The following is a 20,041-nucleotide window of genomic DNA, read 5'->3' as shown; positions in this document are numbered from 1 at the left end:
CAGATTTTAGAGATTAATAAGGAGTCACTTGGACTGCAAATCCTCGTAAATTTTATATATTTTTCGTAAATTTTATATATTTTTAATGCATTATACGTTATGTGAAATGCTATTAAATTTTTTTTAATATATGAGTTTGATTATTTGATAAAATATGTACGACTAATATTATTATTTAAGATTAGAAAATTTAGATACATACATATTGTTGCGGACTGGAGCATTCGCAGCGTTAGAGAGATAAAGAGCTTGATGTCTTAACTTTAAATAAAAATCAAATACACATGCATATAAAGAGAGAGGGGTGTGAGAATCATAAAAGACACCAAATTTTTTTTGAAAAATCATGAAAAGGAGAACTAGTTAAAATGATTTCACTAGTATTTGTAGTCGATTACAAATCATACCCTTCTGCTGGGGGAAGCCATTGGATCAATGTATAATATAAAGCACATTATATAGTTGGGTTGAAGAATCTAATGATAAGGGATCCATTATCAATAGAATGTTGGCTTGTTAATTTGTTTGGAAGAGATGTATTTAGGCGATGAAGATCAAAGAGATCGTAATCGGTGGGTAACGGTGGTCGGAGAGACTGTAGTGACGGGCGATAGTGGTCGGAGTGACTATAGTCAGCCAGTAACGATGGTCGCAAGGACTATAGTTGGAAGCGAATGTGGTCAGCGAGATCGTAGTCGGCGAGCGACGGACAGTTAGTGGGACAGTAGTTGGTAGGCAACGGTGTTCGATGGTCCGGTGGCGGTTTGATGCTCGATCAATGGTTCGACGATGGTCGGGCTGTAATCTGGCTGCAGTCTTCTGTTAAGTACGTGGTTGTTCGTCGGTCAGACAGATATCTAAAGGCGGTCGGCGACAGGGTAGTGGTCCAGCGGCGATCGATGGTCAGGTGGTGGTCTGATGGTAATCTACGACTGGGTAGTGGTCCTGCAGCAGTCAGTGACTGGGTGGTGGTTCGACGGTGGTCTGTAGTTAAGTAGTTGTCTTACAACAATCAATGGCTAGGTAGTGGTCTAGTGGAAAATCGGATGTTGGGCGGTAGTTCGACTACGATCAATAGAGTTTCGCCCACGGTGGTGCATGGGTGGAGCTCTAGATCCTTCAAGCCTCATAGCTCACTCTAATCTCTAGCTAAAGGTCCAAGCTCCTCTCATGTAGAGAGTATATGTCTATTTACAGATTTTTTAGAGTGGCATGCCCTATATATGGGGCATATTTGGAATGCTCCATCACACGACCCATATTAATCGATCCACTAATTATAGAGAGTTTGTCAAGCATTTATATGCCTAAATGATGTCAGAATTAAGTGATCATAGTCTCGTTGGATTCGTCTTGTCGAGCCGCTTGATTCGACTATAAGCATGTTATATTTGGATATCATGTGATCATCCAATTTATGTTTTGAACCTTTTAAATAAGCTTTGGGCCATCGATTTGGACTCATTTGGGTTCATATTGAACCCGATTTTGATGTCGTTGGGTTCGTCTCTTCAAGACATTCAATTTGACCATAAGTTTGCTTAAATTGGAGTTAATATGATCCCAAATTTAATTTTAAAAATTTCCAACTTCAATATTCCTCGAGATTTGTGCACGATCAAGATAATTTTTTGTGATGCATCACATATAATATAATTTGTATGTATTTATATATCCAATATTTAAAACTTTACATTTATTTATTTAATATCCTAATCTTTAAATCCTTTAACAAACACCCTCAATATTAATTTATTTAAAATGAAATACAGATTTTCATCATGTATTTTGATGCAATTTATATATTATGATTTTACATAAATAAATAGAAATATTTAGATCCTTTGTATCTAAATATATAAAAAATTGTAGTATGTATGTAAATTAATCCCTCTTAAAATTATTCAATCTATCATCAATGGATATCATGGATCAAAATTTGCATAGCCAAAGCCAATAATAAAAGATTTAAATTCTCTTTTGTAAGGAACTGTCAGCATTCTGAATAATTTCAACGCAATCATAGAGAGGGTTAACAACTTGAACCCCCCCATGTTGCATTCAATTTAAGTAGCATCGGATGAAATAATACAGCTACAGTAATGTGGTTGGTTGGGCCCCTTTGTGGCGAGTGGGTATCACGTAGCAATCACCATGCAATTATTTCTATTTATTAGAACTTATCTTAAACTCTAATAGAAATTATTATGTGCGGAGTCCAAATGAAAAGGATTGTTCAGATATATGAGCGTGCATGTAATGTGGATTATATATATATATACAAATATGATACACATTATGTATATAATATATGTACACCCACAATGTAAAAGATTCATCTCTTAGGGCATCTCCAACCGAGAACTCTATTTTTCACGGCAAAATAATGCAAAATTCCAAAATGCCGTGCGGCTGCTCCAATCGAACACCATTTTAGGTGTTTTTGGGAAGGTAACGTTCGTTCTCCTTTCGCACGTTTTTCCGGTTGAGAGCTGAAAATGGCGTGGGTGAACAGTGCGACGCCAATATTGACGTCGCACTGTTCACCTGCAAATATATGACGAAAAACTTTGCGTTCGGTTGGAGCAACCGAACGATGCCATATACTCGTTTGGCGTTCGGTTGGAGATAACCTTAACCTACATACACCTTCATTATTTCGATTATGATGTTCTGATTTCAGAGTTCTGAGTGCTAACAATTAATTATTAATTTTGCATATTCTTTTTCACATAAATAAAAAAATAAAAAAGCGGCGGCATTCGCCATTTCCCAAAAAAAGAGAGGTAGCACACCGAGGGGGCAGTTCTGTAATATGATAATATCTTATATTTTGAAGGTTTATATTATAGAATGATATTTTAAATGTATTGATTAAGAAGCTATTAAAATATATTTTTCATATTTCCTCTTTCTATATAGGGATTTTTATGTACATATCACTTAAAACTAATAAAAATACATATTCAACACCTAAAATATCATATTTACTTATAAACCACCTAATTCTCACTCTAAACATTTGAGATAGCACTCCGTGAGGTTCCCTCAAAACCCCTCTCCCCGACATCTAGACCCGCTCGATTTTCCCACATGAAAGCTTCGGCGAAGCTTCATCGCCTCTTCTTCACTCGAGTAGATATGACTCCCGGCTCTCCTTTGTCGCCTCTTCTACGCTCAAGCACGATTCACTTCGCGTGCCCTAGGTAAAAATGCGGTGAAATTTCTATTAGCTAGTGGCCGCCATGCTTGCTTTGTGCCGACTGTTAACCGAAATTCTATTACACGGCTAACATAGGAATCCTGCCAAATGGAAGCCTCCAAAACCACCTACAAATTAAGCAATGCTTAGCAAATCTTGGACTTTTTTTTCACCAAGGCTTACTGATTTTGATTCATGTTAATCATTTTTTTAACTCATTTATTATTTCCATACATAAAAATGAGTTAAGTAATTTTTGCTTCATCGTCCTGAAATTCGGTGGATATTGGAGTGAGGTGCAAGGTCAAACTCGAATGAAGTATATGAGTGGAAGTCAGGAAATCTTAAAGCTTCGAAGAGATGAAATCAGTTTGATATTGCTAAAAGAACGAGTTGAAGCACTTTGTCATTGGCTACAAGGACAACCATTCGACTTACACTATCATGTCATTGTAACTTCACATAAGAATTACATGTTAGTTTCAAGCGACTCAGATTTAGTTGACATGTTGAGTAGTCCTATGAAAGGAATAAATTTGAGATAGCGGGTGCAATGAAACATCATGAGGTAGATATGTCCCAATCACAGAACATTCAAACAGAAATAAACAACCAGTCAAATGAAATGTATCAGTTCAGCTCGAATATTGGAGACTATAATGATATTGTAGTAGATGATTTGTGTGAAGATTTTTTTATGCCCAATTTGATGAAGCAAATAGCCTATTTGTTGGTTCGCGGTTTGAGGATTCCCAAAGTTTCAAGCAAGTAGTTAGGTGTGCTGCAATTTTAAAGAATCATGCTATAAACGTAAAGGCTAGTGAGAAATTCAGAGTAATTATTACTTGCGCGTATAGAGGTTGTCCTTGGAGAATACGTGCTTCATTGTGTCCTGATGGGCACTCCTTCGAAGTCAGGAAAATTGAATCAACTCATTTATGCCCTGAGGTCAATAGAGCAAGAAACAAGCAAGTGATATCAATTAGCAGAACTTGAGAGCATTCCCTTCATTAGCAACATATCAATTAACAAAAATTGAGAGCATTGAAAAACCTGCTAATTGATATGTTGTTGTAACATATTTGGAAAAGTGGCTGCCATTAGCAGGTGAGCCAGTGCATTGGCCAAGGATCATATTTACTCTCATACCAGTTTTACTGTTAATATCAAAGAACAGCTTAACCATATCACAATTTATTTTCATTGCAAAGATTTACCGAGAGCAAACCAAACATTACTGAAACCAATTTCATTGAGTAACCACTGCTTAATTATCTAATTAAGGTAAAAAGATGATTTTTAATTAAAGTTGAATTAAGGATCAGATTAAAGTCCAACTAAGGGGCCTTAATTATCTAAGGTTAAGGGCTGCATTATGGAGAGTTTAAGGTATGGTGGGCGATTTTTAAAGTTGAAATGAATTTATTAGAATTTTTTGAAGCTCTCGGGGCCTAATTAACGGGTTAAATTACGGTTTGTTAATTAAGGGATCTAAAAGCTCTTAAAAATCATAGAAAATTTTAGGAGGTTTAAGATGTCACTAAGTTTAAGTTTTTAAAGTTTCATGTCAATCAATGATTTATCCTAGCTAATATAATTTTTTTAAGTTCGCTAGACGGGTCATTAATTGTTATCCTTAGGGTGTCGCTATATTATAGGTTTAAATCAAGTGTTTTTATACTAACCCTTGAGGTAACATGCAGAAAATGCACAAAAACAGTAAACACACCAATCCTAAGATCTAGGAGGGCCTAGGCTAAGTGCTCGTGCGTCCTATGCTTGTAGATAAGACGAAAAGATGACTAAGCATGCTTAACGGTGTAATTAGTGAATGCTTGAAACCCAAGCATCCACTAATTCCACCTCCCCATGAATATCAATCATAAGCATAAGCCTATGTTTAAAATTTCAATAGTGAATCTCCCAAAAATTAGAAGATTTAAGGTAAATATAATTTTGAAATGATTTAAAATGCATGTGCTTATTAGCGCACAAATATGTAAGTTTCAAAATAGTATAATTCAAAATAGGTCAATGTTCATACTCATGGGAGATCCACTGGTCACCCAAATTAGGCTAAAAGGATGGTTGAGAATAATTTTGTAATTTCAAAATAATATATATAATAATTATTTAAATATTAATTAAATAGTCAAATACCTAAATAGTATAGAAATAAAGCAAAAAAATAATTTTTAGTTTCTGAAAGTAGTATTAAAATAAAATTCATAATTATCTGAAAAGAACGAGATATTATACGCAAAAATTTGATTTGAAATGAAATACTTATGAATTTTTGAAGTTTAATGTATTAAAAGGGATTTTAAAATAATTTAAAAATAAAAAAAATTATTAAAATATCTGAAATTAAATACTTAACGTTTCTGTAATTTAAAATAATTTTAAAAAAATTGTAAATTTTGGAAAATAATTGAGTTTTAAAATTAATTAATTATTGATTAAGTAATTAGCTATTTAACTAGATTAAAAAATACTAAAAAAACAATAAAATGATTTTAAAATTGAATAATATGAAAGTAATTTTCTGATTTTTTAAATAAATAATAATAATAATAATAGTAATAAAATAGGCAAATTACTATTTTAATAATATTTTATAAAAATTTATAATATTTTTAATTGAAATTAATTTTAAATTAAAGAGGATTAAAATATGATCAATTTGATATACTATACATATTTTTCTAATTTATAAATAATTTTAAATAAAACTAGATAAAAAAGGATTTTAAAATAATTAAAATGATTTAATTAAAAACGGCGGCGGCGGGGGGCTACGTGGCTGCCTTAGATTGGCTTTGTGTAACCGTGGGCAATCATTTTTGGCGGCGCAATCATTGCTCTGCCAACCGATGATTGCGGCAATGATTGCCGCAATCATTGTTGCGAACTGATCCACTAATCCACATCGGACTCTGCTCCCGACCGTTTGATCTCCGCAGTTTTGAAACGATTGGCTGAGATCGTGTCATATGAAAGAACTAACTCCGGGATCGAGCCCCGTGGTTGATCTGAACCTCGGAGAGGCCAAATCACGCCCATTGATCGCAGAATTAACGGGCTTGATTTATCGCGAGCGAACGAAGAACGGAGGCTAAGCCCTAGGGGTGTTTTTTGCCTCATTCTCATAAAATACTAGATCAAATTCAATAAAATTTTAAACATATCTACTAGATACGAAGAGCATCCATGGGGTACAAAAACACGGCCTAAAACGCACTTTAAATGAAGTTATTTAACCCTAAGTATCCTATGCTAGGGTTTGAGATTTTACCTAATCCACATGGTGGATTATGAAGATCTTGAGCTTGTTGTACTTGTAGACTGTCCACACTTCCTTCTCTAGTTGATCTTGAAGCTTGAAATGCCTTGGATCATCGAGTAGAAAGCTTGGAGAGGAAATGACCTCGGTTCGTCAGAGATCTCGCCGCTGGCGAGGTCTGGACGTTGGGTTTGACTTGGGGAAGATGGGATTGAGGTAGGAAAGCTTTCAAACGAAAGTTCTCGGGCTTAGATGGGCTAGGGAAAGAATAATTGTAAGAGATCCCCTAAACAAACCCTAAAATCCCTATTTAAAGCCTTGAACTCAAAGGGAACGGTCTATATGTCATCAAGGCTTGATTAAGAGGGAAATCAAGCTATGATGGTCGTAGTTTCAATCCAAGAGCCATTAAGGAGGAGTTTGAATGGATTCAAGGGCTTTAATTTAACCTAAAAAAGGTCAAATTGACCTATTTAAGACTTGGGTTGACCAAGTCAAGGTTTGAATTGGTCAACCTAGTCAAATAGGCCAAAAGGGGTGAGGGTTTGAGACCAAGGGATGTTTGAAATTGAATTGAACTTGAATTGACCCAATAGGGCTTAATGGGTCAATATGGGTTGACCTGGTCAACCAGGTGAACCCAGGGCACAGGTATGGGCCCAATGGGTTGGGTCTGACCTATTGAGTCTAGTGGAGGGGAGAATTGAACTTGAGAAGCTCTGGATTTGATTTGAAATCAAAAAGATGTAATTTGGGTCAACCTGGGTTGACCTGGTCAACCAGGTTGACCCAGGGCATAGGTTTGAGCTCAAGAGACTCGGTCTGACCCATGGAACCCAAAAAAGTGGTCTTGGGACTTAACTTGGTCAATTTGACCAGATCAGCCCTTTGACCCAAGTCTTGGTAAAAAATCAACAAAAGTTACATCCAATTAATTCAGTCCTAATCAACATTTACAACTACAGCTCGTTAATAAATTTTTCATAGCGATAGCTAAATCAAACTTAGGATTATAACCAATAATTTTCTTATATATGTAAAAGTTCAACTCTCAATGACAATATATGTGTTAGTCTAGTTTTGGCAAGTTCTTCAGCACAACGCAAATCCGAATCATACATCAAATCATTTACTTCACACACCAACGAAAGAAGTTGCAATCGTCTTCTGATCGGTTTCGAGAGCATTTGTAGAATTTTCGTCCTTCATTATGTGACTTGTGTGACGTGTATATTGTATATTGCAAATTGCAATGACAATTAATTCAGTTACTTGGGTTTCTAATCGACATCGCTGAAGAGCTCTAACTCATTGTTGTTGTCAAAATAAAAAACTAAAAATATTCAACTAAAAGACGAAATCAAAGAAAATAACAGAAAATTTCATGTTTTAGAAAAAAAAAATATTTAGAGTCTTTTAGTGCGGTTCTAAACAAATAAACCATGTCTCATCTTATTGGTTTTACGTGCTCATACAAATACAAATAATCATAAATTAGCTACAACCTCAGCTACAGCTAGCGGAAATCCTTCCTTGAATTCTTAGAGGACAAGGTAGCAAAGTTTGTTTCAAATTATCCCTACAGTCATTGTTCATCATACAACAACTCACCCAATTCAAATAATTTAGACAAAATAACTATTCCAATAAAAGAAAGAAACTTGTAAGAAATTTTGGAAAAAGATTAAATCTGTAAGAAATACTAAGACTTTGGAAGAACTTAAATCTGTAAGAAATTTTGGAAAAACTTAATTTCCAAAATACTGTAAAATCTCAATGTTGATTTGTATTAGAAGAACAAAATCTAACCTTGTTGACCTTAAAAGATGCGATGCCAAGGCAAGCAGAGGCGTGCGAGACCTTCAGATGCAATGGAGAAGACAATCCCTCTCTCGATCGGAGGAAAGCCAATGCGTGCAAAAGCGATGGAGCGGCACCGAAATCTTTCCTCGCGCGACTGAAGGCAAGCCAGGGCAAAAGTAGGGCTTTTTAACTCTTTTTTACGGAGACCTAGCTGAGTGGTAGAATATAAATAGAAGTGAGAATTAGGTGGTATATAAGTAAATATGATATTTTAGGTGTTGAATAGATATTTTTATTAATTTAAGTGTTATGTATGTAAAAATCTTAAATTATAAATGCAAAATATAATTTAAGAATAATATATTTATATATTTATAATTAAATAGATTTAATAAATTATATAAATTTATATTATTAATTTTTATAACTTTGCTGACAATCTGGTAAGTGGTGGTTTGATAACGGTGCTTCAACAATGATGACCCATTGGTTATCTAATGACAATAGTTGGGTGTTGTTCCAATGATAGTGGCGGGTGATGGCTTGACAATGACAATCACGTGTTGCTTAAGGGCGATTTGATAATGGCGATCAGGTGGTGATCTGATGGCGATAGTCGAGCTTAAATCTAAATGTTATTTGCGTGCCACTTCTTCACAGTAATTCACTTAACCTCAAAGGGTTAGGGATGACACTCAGCTCGAATTTTGTGATTCTAAAACCTTTTGAGTTCTCTTGAATCTTAAGACACAGTATAAACTCCTATTCTTTTAGTGAGTGATGGTCCGAAATATAGCTAAAATTTAGAATACTTCATCTAATGACCCAATTTGATTATGTTATTCTTTTCAATATTGAGGTGTCTTAATGATGTCAAAATTAGACGTTTGTAGGCTCAATGGAATCATCTCTTTGAGATGTTGGCTATAAGCATGCGTGATTTGGAGATCATTTGATCATTCAATTAAAGTCCATAAACTTTTTACTAAGCTTCAAGTGCTTCATGTTGGTCTCATTTGGAATCCGATTTGACCACTTTTAGAGTTGATAGGTTAACCTATCTCCTTGAGACATTTAATTCAATTGTAAGTTTGTAGGAATTGGAATTTGAATAGTCCTCAATCTCATACCCATGCAGTGGAGGCCTGTTTGATTGAAGGAATACTTTAGTTGGCTGATGATCGATGGACTTCTTAATTGAAGCAAAAAGAGGTGATTAATTAATATGTGATTTTGATAAGTTTCAGCTTCACCAAACACTCACATGTGCATGTGCATGTGCATCAATGTGAACTCAACCGCTTTGCATCGCCTTTGAAAATGACGTTAGGGAGGGCCGTTGGAGAATGGGGCCCACCAATTACTTAAATGATCTATATTTTATTTAATTTTTGTGGGGCCTAGAGCGAAACAAGTGTTCAATTAAGTTTTAACTATTCTTTATTTTAATGATATAATAAATATTATAACTATTTAATTATTAATCAACAGAACAGAAATTCTACCTCATCAAACATAATTTAGGATCAGCAAAGTTCTGATCTAGATAAGCTTATAGACTCCAACATAATGTCTCAACAAACAAAATCCAATGTCTTACCAACTATGATCCAATCCAAGTCCAACTAAGTTAAACTCATCGTGTTAATAGAGGGACCAAATGATCTCTAAATCTTGCATGCCTATAATTAAGTGGCAAGAATCTCTTGAGATTCTATGTGTCAAGGAATATTTTGGTGCCTATAAGACATGTTAATATTTTGATACATATAAGACATGTTTTAGTAGCTAAAAGTCATATTCTAGTGACAAATATCATGTTTTGATGCCTATACATGTTTTGGTGCTATAAGCACAAAAAAGGAGTTATAAGATGTCAAAATCTTTTGAGTTTTTGTATGGGTTTGAAAAATGTGATATGAATGACTTTGTGATATGAATTATTTTATAATATGAATTTCATTTTATTTATCTACTCAATAATGTTATGTAAATCAAGATAACTGCTACGCTTTCATTATTATACTTATCACAATGATTTATTAAATTGTAATGAATTATTTTTAAATATTTAATAAAATAATTTAGAAATTTAGACGAGTTTGTGTGGCCTGTTGAGTTATATATTGTAATTCACTATAATTTTGCTTCTAGCTTTCAGGATCTAGCAAAGGGTTTTGGATATGAATTTCTAAGGCATGCTTTTGTAATCCAATATTTAATTAATTGATGTATGGAATCCTATGATTTGGATTATTATAATTATATTTTGATCAAATAAAAGTTGATTACATTATTTTTATATTTTTAAGAGATTTAGCAGCTCTGGTTGTTATTATTTGTATATGAGAGAACTAATTTTGGGTTTAATAAAATCCAATCATTCCATTAGATTTTAGGGTGTTACATCCCCTAGGGTTTGCAAATCACATATACTAGGGTTTTATTTTTACATGCATAAAAATACATGCACCATCTATATAATGCAAAAAGATATCATTGTGCTTACTTAACCTTAAATGGCACAAGCATCCCAAAAATAGAATTTCCCCTTCAAAAATTACAAATCAGAAACAATAACACTTGTTGAATCATGTCGTGAGCTTCAAAAAATTCAAAACATCTCAAAATTTGTTATGGAAATTGGTAGTAGCGAGCTATCAACCCATCATCTCAAAAATGAAAAAAAATTATCCATTGTCAATCTATGTTGTCTATGTTAACGAATATGAATAAAGAATTAAAAATGTAATAGGTAGTCTTGTACAGCTATCATTTTCTGTTAAAGATATGAACTAAGGTTCTTTACAAAACCTCTATATATACCATTGTATACCCACTGGACAAAACAATAATGCAAGACAATCTTTCTTTTCTCATTTTATCTGCTAGTTCTTTCATGTTTTCCTCCCGCTTCAAAGCGTTTTGAGTTAACATTGTATCAGAGCCTCTCTGCCAAGATTAGCATTTTTTTCTTTTCTTTCCCCTTCTTCCTCTTTGTCCTTTGATCTTTTGTTTTCATGGCTGACTCCTTCATTTCCACTTCCTCGATCGAATCAAACTCTCTCTTTGTTTCAATCACCATCCCTTCTCAACTCAAATTCTTTATGAATAATATCAAGAATATGGTTCCGAATTCCCTTGTTGCGAACAATTATCCACTATGGCATTCTCTGGTGGAAAAGGTTTTCAATGCTAGTGGATTCAAAGGCTTCCTTGATGGCTCATCTTCATGTCCTCCGCCTCACGCCGCTTCAGCTGATTCATCAGCCCCTACTGCCTCGACTTCGCATGAAATATGGACTCTCACCGATCAACATCTTGCATCAACACTCTATTCGATGATTTCATCCTCAATCTTACCTTATGTCCTTGATCTAACACACTGTCATGACATATGGACAACTCTTGCACATCATCTCCAAGCTACGACACGGTCAAGAATCATCCAGATAAAAAATGAATTGCATCACCTGTCCAAGGGTGATAAATCCATGATGCAGTATCTCCTGGACATAAAATAGAAGGTTGATGTGATCCAAGCCACAAGACACATGTTTGATCCGGAAGATGTGATCCTCTACACACTGAACGGTCTTCCATCCTCGTATTAGTCGTTCAAAATGGCAATCTGAACGAACCTCCAACCATTAAATCTTGATGATCTTTATAGTTTGTTATGCAGCGAAGAACAAATCTTGAATCATGAAGCCACAAAAGATTTTCAATCTTTGTAACTAACGGACAACTCAATTTCTCTTGCGGCGCCTCGTGGCCGCGGTCGAGGATGATAAAATCAATATTGTGGGAACAAAGGTCGTCGTCCCTCTTTTTCTAATGGATGCGAAGACAAAAACCCTCACCGTAACACCGTCTGTCAGATCTGCAACAAAATGGGGCATTCTGCCCTTCGGTGTTGGTATCAAATAGATCCAACATATTTCGATAATCCAACTAATTCAGTGTTGTTCTCTGCACAAGATACCACTCATCAAGCTAATTGGTTTCTTGATAGTGGGGACTCCTCTCACCTCACAGCCGATCCGTCTCAATTGAGCTCAACCAAATCATACACAAGTTCTTCTCAAGTAATTATTGGTAACGGTCTCCATCTTCCGATACATAATACAGGTAAAAGACTTCTGCCAACTCCCACAGGTAATCTCTATCTCAAAAAACTTTATCACGCTCCCAATCTAACATTTAGGGGCTGTTTGGTTGCCTGAAAAAAAAATACAGTGTAAAGTAAATGCAATGTAAAGTAAATGTAGTGCATTCTGAATACTTTGCACATGTTTGCTTGTCTGCAAAATAAACGCAGGAGAATTATTTCCCTTGTTTGGTTTGGTAGATCCAGAGTAAAGTAAAATTGATTTTTTTTATAATAATTTATTCTAGCATTATAACTTGTGTATTTATAAAAACAGTGCATTTATAATAATTATTATTATTTGATGTTATAAAATATAAATAAGTATATTCATTTATTGAACAATCTTATTATAATTTTTTTAGATTATAAGATATAAAATTATTATGTGTATTAATTTAGCAGTGTGTTGCAATAGACGAAAATATATTTGTGTTAGAGAGAAAATTTAATTTAAAATTCTTTCAAAATTTAAATTTTTTATGTTTCAAGTAATGTTTTTACGAAAAAATTTGCAAAAAATTAAAATTTTCAAACAGATTTCTTTTTTTAATTTAATGAAAAAAATAATTAATTATAACCAAGAGACATGGAACCAAATCTTCACACTGAATCCTTTATGATATTTGACAAAGCTTCATTTCTAGAGAAACTTTCTTTCAATATAGTATCAATATATGCTTTAAAATACAAGAGACATTGAAAATAAAAAATAAGAAGTAGAACCACATTCACATGGAACAAAATCAAAGACAAAGGATGCATATAGACAATCATCATCATGATAATGAAAAAATTTTTGATGATTGAAGAAAAAGAGGTTGAATGGGCAATTTATTACTACAGAACTTTTTTGTTTCAATCACAAGCTTTATACACAAGATACAAGGTGCATGGGACCTGCACTTGATAGTGATACCATATCATGTTCCATAAGCAAAAATTTACAAGCAGATAATATTTAGTAAGGATATATATACTTCTCTGTGAAATAAGACACACTTAAATGATCAAACTCTAATTTTATTAATTGAATGAATGCGGGTTGGTTTCATGTCACTTTTGAGTTAGCTATTTGACATTGACCCAACCAAAATAAAAAAAATAGGTTAAATAATTGAATCCGAACCGACTCGTATGATAAATGTGTCGACCAAAACTCAAAAAAAAAAATATCGGGTTTTCAAGACATGTCATATTTTGCTACCCTACTATATAGCAAGAGTCTAAAAATTATCGGTGGCAATCAAAGGCCCAATCCTCTTACATAATCTCCAGTTCTCTCACATAAAAGGAGGGAACAAAATGTCTGCCAAGTGTAAAGACGATCAGCAGTAACAAAGGCTTGGTCCTCTAACACAAACTCTATTTCTCCCTTATATAAAAAAAAGGAACACCTATCCAACAAGTGTGTAAAGAACATCAACGACAATAAAGGCTTGATCCTCTTACGCAGGCTTCAGTTCTCGCCTGCAAAAAGACGGAACAACTATTTGGTAAGAGTCCTCGGGTTGTGATGGCCAAGCGATGGAAGCCTAATTGAAGTGGTCGGACGGTGTTCCAACACTAACAATCAGGTGGTACGTTGGCGATGGTCGGGTTATGACGACATGCTGACGGGGGCGAACAATCTTATAGAGGTAGTCCTCGGGTTGTACACTGTCAACGATTCAACGGTAGTCAGACAGCATGCCAATGGCATTGATAAGCTGATTGGGGTGATCGGGCGGTGTGGCGACAACAGAAATCTGGTGTCTGGTGTCACACAAAAAATTTATTTTATTTTCCCTTAAGGTTTAATGAAATTCAGTCAGAAGTAAACTTGATGAATGCTTATTTATCATTACAAGTGGAACCACTTAATTCAAATTCATTCGTACTGTCATTGCCGCTACATCGTTATTGGGCTTCCCATTTCCCCAACACCTGAGTACTTCAGTTCAGTATATGGCTGACATATCTATTTTTGCTCAGTTCAAAGAGGAATTTTATTAGAATCAAATTTATTAATAAAAGTAGTTAAAAATAAGAGGGGAAAATGTAATTATAATCCGGAGGGGAAAATATGAGATTTCACAAATTTCGATTTTTATTGAGATAATTTTTTTATTATTTTTTAAAGTAATTTTTAGTATACAATTTTTTTAAACTTAAATTTTTTATACTATAAAACTATTTTAAAAATAGTAATAAAGATATTTTAAACGAAGCCATAATAAAATTATATTTATATTAATAACCACTAACTTAAAAATATATCATTTTGAATTTTCTCAATATATATATTACATTAAATTTTAAGAAATAATTTGATATGTCATTATTTTGTTGCTTCAACTTAGAATTTATGGTATCGAAAAATCTTTTAGTTTCATTATTTAATTGGTGCAACTAAAACTTAACATATCTTCTTTAAGTTTACAAACAGCTTTACAATTTTAATCAATTTATTTTAATTTTTTAATTTATATATTTGAGATGTTTAATTTGCACATTAATTATGTGTGAATTTCAATACCCATTAGTTGTCTTCTTATTTTCCAGATATCAAAATTTACAATTACAAACATATTTTCTATCTTGAAATTTTGAAGTGGTAAAATTAATACTCTGGTTATGTTAATATGGACTTTATTTTTGGGTCGAGATATATCATTCATTATTTAGGTTGTGAAATATGCATATGTTGTGATCCAATTTATAAATTATATGTTGATTATCTGATATCACTCGATCTTTAGCATTTCTCATTGATCATCATTTGACGTCTTATATTTGTTGGTCACCCACCTCTAATGTCTATTTTCTTGTCACCAACTCTCCCTCCTATTAGGAGAGAGGTTGAGCAAAACATTGACCATCTCCTAATTTTAACATGGCAACATTACCATACTAAAATTGTCCAACACCATTAAATGATAGATGTCTCTCACCACTTGTCAATCCACAATAATTTTCTTTAAACTGGTGACCAAGCTGTCTTATTGATTGTGGCCTGACCTGTTGATCGTCATCCAACAACAAATAATTGACATTTGTAAGCCACTGATGTTTGATGACCGCTCTCTCAATCCCCAATTCTCTAATCAAGTTAGACAACTACCAATGTATAATAACGACTTAAACATACCATGACTTCTATTATGATATCTTCCATAGTAAATATTTTATATATTATATTAAAATTGTGCCTAACTATGATAAAGATTATCATTTGTAATCCTAGTTTTACTCTAATTGAATTATCTAAATTAGTTAGGCTCATTGGTTTTTTTATCTTTTTCAAAACTTTCATTTAAAAAAGATTGCATATCTTAGTTGTTATTTTCAATTTATTTGTGTTCAAAGAAATTTTTGTTCAACACTTAACACCATCAATCCTTCTTTTATCATGGTGAAAATTTTAGAACACAACAATTTTTATAAATATATTAAATATAAGCACATAAATATCTACACCTCTGCCATTTTATGACTTTGATTAAGTGACCATAAGATCATTAAATTTTAAATTTTAGCTTATAAATATGAATGATCAAACAAAAATGCTGTCATAAATTAGTTGTTTTATCATCATCAAATCATAGGTATTTTGTGATAAAAAATTTATTTAAAAAAAAAGGAGTTGATTGTTGTGAGAATAATTTTGACAGTATTATTGGCTGCTTGATTTGAAGCAAGAGGGGTTTTAATTATTCTAAATATAGGATTTAAAAATATTAATGATTGATCAAAAGAAAGAGCAAAAATACAGAATAACATTTATTTTAAATAAAAAATAATCAATTAGAATTATTTTACACTTATTCAACCAATCGGCCCCTCCATATCTCTTAATTTCTCAGTTTTTTTTTTTTTTTGGCAATTCCACCTAACCGGTCTGAACCGGGTAAAGCTGGACCTGCGGCCATTCGACCATATTTTGGTTCTCTCTGCATCTATATAAGTATATTTTGGTTCTCTCTTCAGCCGTCGCGTCGCTACTCGCTAGACCTAGGGTTTTGTTTTTCTCGCGTCGGCCTTCTCCGAGACGGAGCTATGAAGAAGCTCTCCTCTTACATCCGACGTAGATTAGCAAGAAGCGGCAGGCAAGTGATATGAGAACGCATATCAATCTTTTCTTCTTTTCTAAGTAGGTTTTCTTCCTACAAATTCTTCGCTGATGGATTCGTCACGGAAATATAAGCCGTGGATGAATGACTGAGCTGATTTCTGTGTTTCAGAAGGGATTCAAGTTACCTGGGAATATTTTTTATGTTATGATGGAACAGCTAACTGCGTAGGGCCGTCCATTATTACCGAGTTGCCTTCCTAGGGGATGTACCTTGGATAGATGCTTCATTAGATGACTTGCCGTTCAAAGTAAGCTACTTCTTCCTTTCCCATCTGGTGTTAATACCACTTAATTTGTTATCTTATCTGGAGATTAATTGCTTAACCATTTCGATGAGGCTAGTAACATAGTGATAAGCCATTGATGAGCCGCTCATTTAAGAGCGAAGCTGAACTGAATCATATTATTTTGATTTGTAATAGTTTCAACATTGTAGTGGGTCTTTCAGAGTTTTTGTCTAGAGTTTTGGGTTGTCCAAATCATCTGCATTAACTTTATGTAATGCATCTCAGCATGATTAGCATTCATGAATTCTATGCTGTGTTGTGGCCTTTGAGCAATCAATGTAAATGATTACAGTTAGTGACCAGACAACTGCGGGGACGGTTCCACAAATGCTAGATAATTCTGCAATCTACCGATGAAATACAAGCTCTAAAAAGCTTGCACTAGTTGTTTCTTTGAAATGATTACATTTGCATGCTCCTGCTTAACAAATATATAATACCAGATATTGTAATTTCTAGTATTCTTTGGGGAAAAATGCTTGATTGTCTGCTTTTTTTTTAGATTTGTTCTAACTCGTCATCTGAAATTTGATCCTGCACCTTGTGTCTGATGGGTCCTCTGATTTTTATGGTGAGACCTCTAGTTCTGGTGCATAAAGGAAATGCTATTTTTATAGCAACGGCCAGACAACCGTAGAGATGAATCCACAGACAAATGGTTTTTGTATAATTTGTCTACTGATTTCATCTCAAATTCTGAAAGATTTTTTACAGAAGCACAATAATTGCATTGCCTAAGTGTGTTTGGAACTTGAGGTGAAAGTTTCTGGATTTCCTAGTTCGACTTAATTGCCTCTTTGGTACTACTTATCTTGTATAGCTGTGGTGCGATAATTCTTATCTGTTTCTTAAAAAATGTTGTGTTGAATGAACATCAATGCCAAATCCTACACACTTATTCTTGAAGAATGAAGGTATATGTTTTGTAATGCATGATTAATTTTGGGTTCCTTGAGATATCATGAATTCAAGATTAAAATTTGATCTTTCGAAAAAAAGCATTGAAGCTGTTTGCAGAATAATAGCAATTTTGTGCATTGATTTGTGTGGGGGTCTTTGTTAGTTTTTAAGTGAATTTTACTATCTTATTATGCTCACAACTCTCTTGGCTATTGGTTGAGAGCTTAGGCTTCAACTAAGAGGTACAAGGTTCGAGTCTATGTTGTATGCGTTTTGTGTGTGTAAGTTTTGCCTTAATTGGCCTAAATGGTCCAAAAAAAAAAAATTTTTTTGAAAAAAGATAAAACAGTTGTACACTTATTCAGTAAGCTAAGAGCCAATTTGCATGGTTATTGGGTTGCCAGATTTTTGCTTTTCTATTTTTAATTCGTAACGGCTTTATTAAAATTGCCTTAGTCTTAATAATTGTCAGAAAATTAATTGTAAAATTTAAAACGTGCCTTCTTAAAATTGATGATTTGCGTATCAGGAAACCAGAAGCATGCATTTTCAAACGGTTTAAATTCTTAAACGAAAAATTAATTAGTCATTTTGATTAACCTTACACTAATCAAGTTTTAAGATATTATGAAATATATATTGGGTGTGTATTAATTGTGTGAACATTTGTGATGGTGAGGAGTTTTAATGCTGAGGGAAGGCTAGCGCGCAACAGGCATAAGAGATTAAAATGTAAACATTATAAGCGCATAAGTTTTCACTTAAAAATTCAAAGAAAAGAAAAACTCCGAGGGGCTTGACAAGATAAAATCATATGCGGTACTTTTCATCTTTATGAAGACATTTGATAAATATAAATAACAATTACAAAAACTTAGCAATGCATCCTAGTAATTGAAGTTGGAATTTGAGTTGATGTTGATGGTGTTTATTGAATCTTGTAAGGGGATGAAGTACGTTGGCGTAATTAGTAATAATAAGTGATGAATCCTAGATGTTGGAGCACGCCGTGTGGATTAATAATTCAAATATTATAAGGTTGGTGGATCGTAGTAGGGCTATATGGAGAAAGATAAGTAGTCTTTGACCAATGGCTCGGAGGTAACAATTCGACAGATGTTTATAGGGTTACTATGTTGGATTACAGAGGTTGGAGGATTTTATTTGGGTGGACGGTGGTCCGGATGATCGTATTCGGGCGAGGGTAGTCCCAAGGGGTCATGATTGGTGGGCACTAGGTTGAATGATTTTAGTCAGGCGATGGTAGTTAGAAGATATAATCGGGTGGTGTGGGTCAGATTATAAGATGGTGGATAATGGAGGTTAGAAGATGTAGTTGACAGGTGATGGAGCTGGAGGATCGTAATCGATTACGGGTGGTTAAAGAACCATAGTTAGTGATAGTGGTTGAAAGATCATAATGGGTGACAATGATCCAAGGACCTAGTTTGGTGATCAGTGTTTATGGGGGTTCGTAGTCGAATAAAAAATGATTTGAGGATGATAGTCCAACGAAAGGCAAAAGTGTTGGAGGACTATATTCGATAAGTGACTAAAATCAAAAAAATTATAGTTGTGCAATAGATTGGCTTGAGAGAATCCGGGCGCACCAGGAGGGTTTAGATGGAGTGTGAAAGTGGGACGTGTGGGTGCTAAACTTTAGGGAGGATGGGAGCTTGTACAGACTTATTGGAATTATGGCCAACTAGAATGCTATATGATGTGTCTTCAAGATCTGATAGAACGGTTGGAACCTTCCTTTTGAATCGTCTAAAACTGAAAGTTCAAGCTCCAACTCCCATTTCCTCCTCAAGTGAGAAATAAGTGTTGAATAAAATATTTTTTATAAAAATTTTTAAATAAAGAATGACCCATATTGATCTCTATTTGAGATCTTAAAACATTCATATCAATCAATCTTTACAATGGCACAATAAGCTATTACTCCCATTAAATTAGTCTCATCAAGCTACTCATTCGATTATAACATAATAATTTGAAGATTATTTAATCATTTACTTAATTTATAAATTTCTAATTACATTTCAATTTTCAAGCCCTTGATTTGAGCTATTTAAGCTTTTAATTGACATTTTTGATATCAATGATATTCATCTCATCAAGATTTAATTTTAATTATAAATTTATTAGAATAAAATTTAGATCATCCTGAATTTAACTCTATAATTTTAATTTAAATATACATTAAAATTCAATAATCCATCAAGAAATTGATTATTGATAATTTCGTATCTATTATAATAGACTATTTATGAAACAATCATAACTTGTATCAATTAAT

General features: G+C 33.6%; 1 long non-coding RNA gene and 1 other non-coding gene across 2 annotated transcripts; both read left to right on the top strand.

Moving 5' to 3' along the window:
- Positions 1–16,410: 16,410 nt before the first annotated feature.
- Positions 16,411–17,796, top strand: LOC110110631. Its single transcript, XR_002304739.2, has 2 exons — positions 16,411–16,570; positions 16,662–17,796. It is a non-coding gene; the product is annotated as an uncharacterized LOC110110631 (long non-coding RNA).
- On the top strand, positions 17,374–17,536 carry LOC114581306. Its single transcript, XR_003703195.1, has one exon. It is a non-coding gene; the product is annotated as a small nucleolar RNA snoR143 (small nucleolar RNA).
- Positions 17,797–20,041: the final 2,245 nt, after the last annotated feature.

The sequence above is a fragment of the Dendrobium catenatum genome, unplaced genomic scaffold (assembly GCF_001605985.2).
Source record: "Dendrobium catenatum unplaced genomic scaffold, ASM160598v2 fragScaff_scaffold_1639, whole genome shotgun sequence".
Taxonomy (NCBI): Eukaryota; Viridiplantae; Streptophyta; class Magnoliopsida; order Asparagales; family Orchidaceae; genus Dendrobium; species Dendrobium catenatum.
Note: the sequence above shows the minus strand (reverse complement) of the source record. Positions and strands in the feature narration are given on the sequence as shown.